This window comes from Abrus precatorius, unplaced genomic scaffold, assembly GCF_003935025.1.
Source record: "Abrus precatorius isolate BTA unplaced genomic scaffold, Abrus_2018 Scaffold2, whole genome shotgun sequence".
In the NCBI taxonomy this organism is placed as follows: Eukaryota; Viridiplantae; Streptophyta; class Magnoliopsida; order Fabales; family Fabaceae; genus Abrus; species Abrus precatorius.
Window position 1 is genome coordinate 6,892,396 of NW_020874362.1, and position 9,172 is coordinate 6,901,567.

A 9,172-nucleotide genomic window follows, 5' to 3' on the forward strand; every position below is an offset into this window, starting at 1 on the left:
ATTCAAATGGAAGCAACAAAAACCCTCCACGGACTTTTGATTCAAATGGCAACAACATTTTAAGAAGTGTGTTCCATGTTCTTCCTAAAGGGGAAGTTCCATCTTCAGAAAATTCAAATGGCAGTAATAAAAACTGTCCACCAAATTCTGATTCAAATACCAACAACATTCGACATAGAGCGGTCCATGTTCTTCCCAAAGGAGGCGTTCCACTTTCTGGAAATTCAAATGGAAGTAATAAAAACCCTCTACCAACTTTTGATTCAATTGCCAACAATATTTCAAGCAAAATATTTCATGTTATTTGCAATAGGAGACGTTCCACCTTCAAAAAATTCAAAATAGTAGCAATAAAAACTCTTCAGCGAGTTTTGATTCAAATGTCAACAACATATATTCCTAGGAGAGTATTCCATCATTTAAAATTTTAAATGGAAGAAATATAAATCCTCCATTAACACCTGAATAAAATTTCATAGTATATTTTGAAATAATATAATAAATAAATAAATTGACTTTTCTTTCTTTTCATTATCCTTTACTTTCTTCTATTATATCACACAAAATTATAGATTAGATATATGTGGAAATACTGCTCATACATTGTATATAAAAAATTTAAAATATATAGCATACACCTTAAAAAAACAATAGACTAAAAGAGGTACTATAGTTTAAATCTAATTATTTTGATGTTAAAAAGTTTTAAACATAGAACCAAAATTGTCACTTGTAGAAAAGAATAAAACAAAATAATTCATTGAATATATATACAAAATTATAATATTAAAAAGTACTATATACAATCACTCAATTTACCTTGAAAGTACAATTTATCGATACCAATCATTACATTTTTTTAAATATTAAATTTATCATAATTATTTTTAACAACTTTTGATTATAATTTAATAATATAAAAGTTTCTTACAAAATAAGGACATTAGTATTGTTGAGTACAATATTAAATAGACTATATAAGTATCTATTATATTTACTAATTAAATGAATATCTAATATCAAAGTCACATGTAAAGAAATATATAATTTATAAGAGAATTTTGACTAAATTTATACTATTAATTGCACAATAACTTTTATAATTAATTTTAATTATATAATATCTTATAAAAGACTAATTGGTTATTTACACGTATAAAGTAAGTTCACGTACACATATACTACTACCTGTGATTGGACAATAACTTGTATGATTATTTTTTATTGCTCCAATATGTTATAAAAAAAAGTAATTAATTATGCACATTTGTAATGTATGTTTTAACCCACACATGCACACATCTATGTGCATGTATACATATAGAAAATGAACAATAACTTATTGTAAGGAACTCACAAATTAGTGATTAATGAATCTTGTAATATTATATAACAAAGTACGAATTTCTTACAATGAAGAATATTAATACTAAAGTAGTGATAACATATATAGGAAATATGCAATAACAAAATGATAGAAACAATGAAAGAAGGAAAGGACAAAGAAAATCTTAATGAGCGCTAAGGAGAGAAAGGAGGATAGTCTAAAAATTTCACAACCCACTTTGTTTCCATTTTTCTTTATATTTACTTGATTTTTCAAAGGTAATCATTTATCACATAAGTAGTTACTCTTTTTGTCTCACTTTTGCGGGCCACCTTGCTTTCCTTGTTATTAGCCATATGCCTCACTTAGGTAATAGGATTCTGATGCATCTTGTTAGTTAATTCATTCATTCCATGCACCTTATTTGATATTATTTCTTTCACCCTCATGACATTTCCTTCCTATTAAAAATCAATTTTATCCCTAAGGTCGAAGTTAGGATAATTTTGTTGTATAGAGGAAAAAGATTCCCAGGTAGCTTTAGTCCCATCCAATCCTTCCTGTTGGACCAAGACGTAAGGAATTTAATCAGCTGCATGCATAATAATTCATGATTGTAATATCTTAGATGGCTAAACAAGAGGACCAAACGATAAGTCAAGAGTGAAAGATGAATGTATTGTTATTAATAGTTACCCATGCATAATTTCAATAATAAAACATGAAAAACAAGGTGAATTTTGACTAAAAGCAAAAATAATAGTTTGTAAGCAACTGTTTGGAACCAAATAGAATATTAGGGACAAAATTAGAAATGAGCTGCTTAAAGATCAAGAAAGCAAGCTACTTGAAGAGCAAGGAAAGATGCTAGTTGGAGAGCAAGAAAATATGCTACTTGGTAAGAAAATACGGACAATAAAAAGGAGAAAAAGATGAAAGACAAGGAGTTTCTTCTCTCCCAAATTTAAGGGACCTTTTCTTTATCTTTCGTAGTTTTTGTTATTTCAAGGTCCCAGAAAACCTTTTTGAAAGAGTAAGGAAGAAGGATAAAGAAACTGCATAGGGGGTTTATTCTTAAAAAAAGACTTTTCCATAAGTGCACTCCTCAAGTTCATAGGCTCAAAGTGCGACATGGAGATAAAGGATGAACTTCATAATTGGTAGACATTGTAAAACATGAAGGAGCGTATTTGGATGAGCGCTCATTGGTACGTTTGACCGAAGGAATGACACTCAAGCGAAGTTGAGATAGCGCTTAACTAAATGGAACTCATGAGCGGTATTTAGCTTGGAGGGCTTTTAGGCGCACTTTACTCTTGTAGGGGCGTTCTACGCCTTGAAATGACGATAGCGACCATCTCGAGATATTGAACAATCTTCTACAAAAGTAAGGTCTATCAAGAGATGGGAGTAAACTTATTCCCCCATAAAGCACATGTTATGTTTGCCTGGTTCACTTCTACAAGTCGAGTGTCCATGCGCTCTCATTTATTCTTATGCACTTCATTAATTTATGAACCTACCTCTTTTGTACCATTTCTGGTTTTGAAACATCCATAGAGCCAATTTTGTGCACAACTAGGAAGGGACCCAAATATTGAAGTCTAATTTTTTATTTTTTCTCAAAGCTGTAACACCTAAGCTTTAATTTCAATTAAATAATAATTTCGCAAATTTGAATAACCAAATTTTCATAAGATATTTTGAAATAAGAGAAGGGTTACAAATTAATATCAAATAACTACTACAGGACTAGTTCAATTACAACATTTTTCAAAATAAAATCTAAGTCCTATAACAGTTCATCCGTCCCTTCACTGAGTCCGGTGCTGATTGTCTTGATTACCTGAAAAATGAATGTAAGGATGATTACTCTATACTACTCAAAACACATAAATAACTATAGAGTCTCACCTCCAAATCATTTTAACACATTACATAGACATATTCGCAGGCAGCATTATCACACAGTTCATTCCAGTGCAACACCGATTCACTCATGACATCCACAACATGTCACATTCATAAATACAAATAATGACAACAATCCCGTGCATACGTACGCCTGCCACGCTCACTGTGGCACTATGATCATAGCTTCACACCATGAATGGTTGCCAGTTACCCTCGCCTTATGGATACCACGTGGGCAGTCACGGGTCGCTCAACAAAGGTAGTGGTCAAAGGTCTAGTCAGGAAGAGAGTGTGTGGCCCGTGGTGCATCCGTTACACAGTCGGTATCACCACCACTCTCCCTTCCCCAAGGTATTTCTACCATCCTCATCCTCCACACTCTAGTGTATCGATGAACCATTCATAGAACATTATAACGGCACTAACACGCCTATTTACACATATTCCATTCACAGATTCAATAATCATGCTTACACATGGCACACAACCCTTATTGCATTTAAATACATGACACTAGGCCCACATTTGTTTCATATTACATGGCACATAGTCAATATTCATCTATATCACGGGCCCTTGGGCCCACATTTGTTCACAATATTCATTCTATTATGCAACATTTAGCATACAATTCACATTCATCAATGTTGGGTAAACACACACAATATTTACATCTCACGGCACTTGGCCCTCATCACATTTCCCAATAATTTCGTACCCTCTAACTCAGTTACGCCACAATATTTAACAATTAACAACAAATCACACATAATAGAGTAGGATAGAGTTTCCCTCTTACCTTGGATTGAAGATCCACACTCAGATTCGACCTTAGAAATGCTCCCCACACAGATTTTGACTTAACCACATGGAAAAACTCCATAAGAACCCAAGGAAACCACAAAACAGAGAAAGGGGGTTGAAAAACGAAAACCTTAATCATTAAAACTCACCTCCAAGCGTTCCTCACATGGATTCAACCTTTAAATCAAGCTCCCGAATGACTTTGGAGGCAATTTAATCGGTGGTAAAGAGTTTTGGGTCGAGAGAATCGAAGGGATTTTGAGAAATGAATTCCCATACCCCCAAACCCCCTTTTTAAAACCCTTCTAGTCGCGACACTCTCGCTACAACGAGATACTCTCGCTGCAGCGAGGGGACTTCGCTGCAACGACACGCCATCTCGTTACAATGAAAAACTCAGAGAAAACTGCACTCTAGTTTCTACATAATCTTGCTACAGCTAGACTGCACCCAGAAATACGCCCCAAACTGTCGCTACAACGAGAAGGCGATAGATGCATGCGTTTTACCCAAGGTCCTCTTGCTACAGGGAGATATTCTCGTTGCAGCGAGAACACCCTGCACCAGAACTTAGCCTATTTTCCTTCAGTCTAATTCCAGCCATAAACTCATATCATTACAAAATTGGGGCGTTACAAAAGCAACTGAGTGTTGCCTATATGGTTGAAAGTTAACAAGCACAAGATCTCCACCTTAAACTTTAGTTGCATACATTCTTATTTTTGTACTTCTTCATATGATGTTAAGCCTTTAACAAGTTATTCTTCAACTAGCTGAGAACTAAGTTACATTGTTGCAATAATTCTTGCAGAGAAGAAGGGTATGTATCATCTAAAGTATAGTTAGTGATTTTAGAAGGATTATGGCCATAGATTGCTTTGAACGGAGTCATGCCAATCTTATATTAAAATAAGGTATCATACCAAAATTTAGTTCATGGTATAATTTACTACAATTCCTTGGATTATCAATTGTAAAGCACCTTAAGTACATCTCCAAACATCTATTAAGTGTCTCAGATTGTCCATAGGACTAAGGATGATATGTCGTGTTTAAAGCTAAAGTAGTCCTACTTAACTTGACAGTTGTTCCAAAAAATTACTAGTGAACACGATTCGACATAATAGATTTTGGCATATCATGCAAACTAACAATAGAATGCATGAAAAATTTTACTACTTGCTTCCTTTAATAATTAGCCTTAAGAGTAGCAAAGTTTTCATATTTAGATAAACAGTATATAACTATTATAATTATAATGAAATTGTGTGACAAAAGTAATTCAACAATGAAGTCCATAGTTAATTCCTCCCAAATTTGTTAAGGAATTAACAAGGGTTGAAACAGTCTAGCAGGTTAGGAAGTAGTGATTTGGCTTGTTGATAAAGCAAACAATGTTGAATAAAAGTTTTAATGTCATGTTGCATACCCTGTCCAATAAAGCTAAGAAGAAATTTTAGCCATTGTCCTTAATATATCTGCATACCCCATAATTGGAGAACTATGAAATTCATGCAAAACTTATAGTATAAGAGGATACATAGGGGGAAGAACCAATTGTTTCTTATAATACAATAATCTATCTTGAGTAGAATAATGCAGTTAGGAAGAGTTACTTGAGTGTATAAGCGGAGTATTTCATATAAATTGTAACTAGTAACAACAGTAACTTGCACCATAAGGATGATATTCCATTGTGCTTGAGAAACAGTCGTGAAAAAAGACAAAGACAGGGCATCTGCAACAAGATTATCACAACCTAACTTGTACTCATTGGTGAAGTCATAGCCAAGAAATTTATGTGGACAAGCTTGTTCCTCTTTTTTCCCTACTCTTCCTACTAATTCTCTTCTTGTTCCTCATCTTTTTTCTCTCATGTCTTTTAATCATAAGGATGAAGTGTGGAGCACATAACTTGGGGCTAATGAGTTTGTGTGGTGATAGAGATGACAAGCTTGTTTATTAGTGGGCAATGAATTCTTTGATGGTGACCTTAGTGCTATTGTAGCAGGGTAATAGTGATATGCTTCAGAATAATGGTATTCTTTCTCAATGATATCATGTGTTATTATTTTGTTTGATGGTGACAAGCTCTTTATTAATAAAGTTTGATAATAAATAAGATGGAGAAGAGAAAATAAAAGGAGGAAGAGAATGAAAAAAATAAGAATAAAAAGAAAACAATAAATAATGACCAAAAAGAGAGAGAAAGGATTTAGCATTATAAATAGAAAAAAAACTTATTTAAAACAATTTAAAAGTTAGATAATAAAAAAAAATAAAAATATATATTCGAGGATCAATCTAAAATAAAAAATGAGTTAATAAATTAATATACTAATTTAACTTAATTATTATAAAAATTAATGTTCTTGCTAATATGACACACCATAATTAGGTGACAATGTTCAAAATCTTTACATTGTTAGTTTATTTTAATGATTTTTTATCATTTTAATATTATTTATAATTTACTTTATTATATTTTATTTATTTCAAATATTTAATAAGATAACATAATATTATTTAATTTATTATCTCAATGTATATCAAACATAAAATATATTAAGAATTTATCATATTTTTATCTAATTCCTATTTTTTATCTTCTTCTATTTTATCATTTTCAAATCTTTAATGTCTAATTCTTATATAAAATTTGTCAAAGGGATAAAAAAAATGATAAAATGTGAAAACCTGTTAGGTTTAAGAAAGAAAAATCATTGTCCCAAAGCTATGAAGCATTGACTTAGATAAAGAAATAACAAACAACATGGATATCAAGTTATGACTAAGATGTAAAGTATATGATTCAGAAACAATGCAAGCATGTTTTATACTCACGCACATTAACAAATAGATAATGTGTTTTTAAGGAACAAAAAATATATCAAATCTTTTTAAAAAATTACATATGATCTATATGACAAAAATCTAAATTAAGAATTAAGATCATAAATTTACATTCTTAAAATAAGTTATTTAAATTTATAGTTTTAATTTTTTTTTTATAATGAACAAAGCTAAAAAATAATAAAAAGCTAATAAAATGAGATTTGGTTAAAAATATTAGTAATACCCATAATTCTATTAGTTTCACATGAGTTCGCTTAGAAGTTGTAAAACAATTCTTTTCCAAAAATGTTATTGATTTCTTAACACTCCATAAATGACCGTTTTCTTTTAGTTCTAGTCACGTACCAAGTTTTCTTCTAAATACTTCAAAATTTTAACCAATAAATCTTTTTGTGAACATATTTATAACTTAGTCTTCAATAATGTACTTTATTTCAATGTCATCTTGTAATATCTTTTCTTTAGTAAAATGATAGTGCACCTCCAAGTACTTTGTTTTGGCATGAAAAATAGAATTTTTTACTAAGCAAATTGTTAACTGATGTTCATTATAATGCCTTGAGTTTTGTAAACTATTTGATTATATGAATATGTGAATTGTTAATTAAATGTGCAATTGATGTATATAATGATGTGAATATATGTGTGATGACATGGATGTTGATTGCGGATTGATAATTGGGTGTGTTTGAAATTGATTGAGATATAGGAAAAGTGTGTGCTGTAGGGACATTCTCGCTATAGCAAGAAGGTCCTGGGCGAATGACATGATTCTATTGCATTCTTGCTGTAGAAAGAAGCTCTTCACTGCAGGGAGAAGGCAACAAAAGAGGTGTATTTTCTGAGCGCAGTCTCGCTGTAGCAATGGGATCTCATTGTAGCGAGATTATGTAGAAACCAGGGTATAGTTTGGTATGATATTTTATCTGTAGCAAAAAGGGATCTCACTATAGCGAAAGTGTCGTGAATCTTAGGGTATTTAAGGGGCTAGGTTTTGAGAAACTCATTTTTCACTTCTCCCTTCGAATCCTCTCTTGATTCTCTCTACTCTCAACCAATTTTCAACGATTAAATATCCTCCAAAGTTGTTTGGGTGCAAGATTGAAGGTTGAGATAATGTTTAGGACACTTAGAAGTAAGTTTTATAAGTTAGGATTTTGGTTTTTCATCTCTCTTCTTTATTTTCTCAGTTTTTCATGGGGTTTTCCATGTGTTTAGAACAAAATACTGCGTGGGAGACGTTTTCTACCATTATTTCATGTTGGATCATTAATTCAAGGTAAGAGGGGACTTTACCCTATCTCTTTGAGTTTGAAGTTTGTTATAATGTTAGATAATAAAATGTAGTTGAGGTAGAATGTAGGAAAATGTGTGTTTTTAATGGAAATTCATATAATGTATGATATGGTAATTATTAGGTGATGTGTGTGATGAAACGAATTTGACTTACATAGGATTGTAATGGAATTATGGTGTGTTTGAGTGTAATGTGACCGATTATGTGTGTACATGTAATGTGTGAAGATGAAAACTATGATGTGATAAAAAATGTGAGTGGTATATGTTGACATGCCATTGGTTGATGATGAATAATATAAAATGGGTGAGAATATGTGTGAATGACATGTTGAGTATAATTGTGATTGTGTTTGACATGTTGGAAACTAGGAATGGTTACAGCGATACATTGGAGGTGTGGAAGATGGGACGGTAGAAATACTTTAAGGAAGAGAGGGTGGTGGTGACACCAACAGTAAGTGTGGGTGCACCACATGTCACACACTCTCATCCTGACTCAGTCTCTGACTAACACCTTTGCTAAAGGGTCTGTGATTGCACACGTTGTATCCGTGGTAGAGGTTAACGGCGACCATCCATGGTGTGAAACTGAGTAAGTCCTTGAGGTTAAGTGCATCAGGAATTTGTGATCATAGTGCCACAGTAAGCATGACTAAAGTGCAGTGAGTGCACATGGGTGCTGTGGGTGGATTGTTTGACGGTGCAATGAGCGCACTTGTATATGAATTGGAGTGGAATATTGAAAAGTGTTACTTTGTGTTTGTTTGATGCATGTTTTGAATTATGTTAGTAAATTGGTGAAACGTGTGAGGTGAGTCTCTATGCTTGTGTATGATAGTATAAAATACTCACCCTTACATTTGTTTTTCAGGTGACCAAGATGATCAGCACCAAATTCAGTGAACGAGCGGGATGAATCTGCTATAGGACTTATGAAGTTATTTTTGAAAATTATGATGTAATTAAATTAGT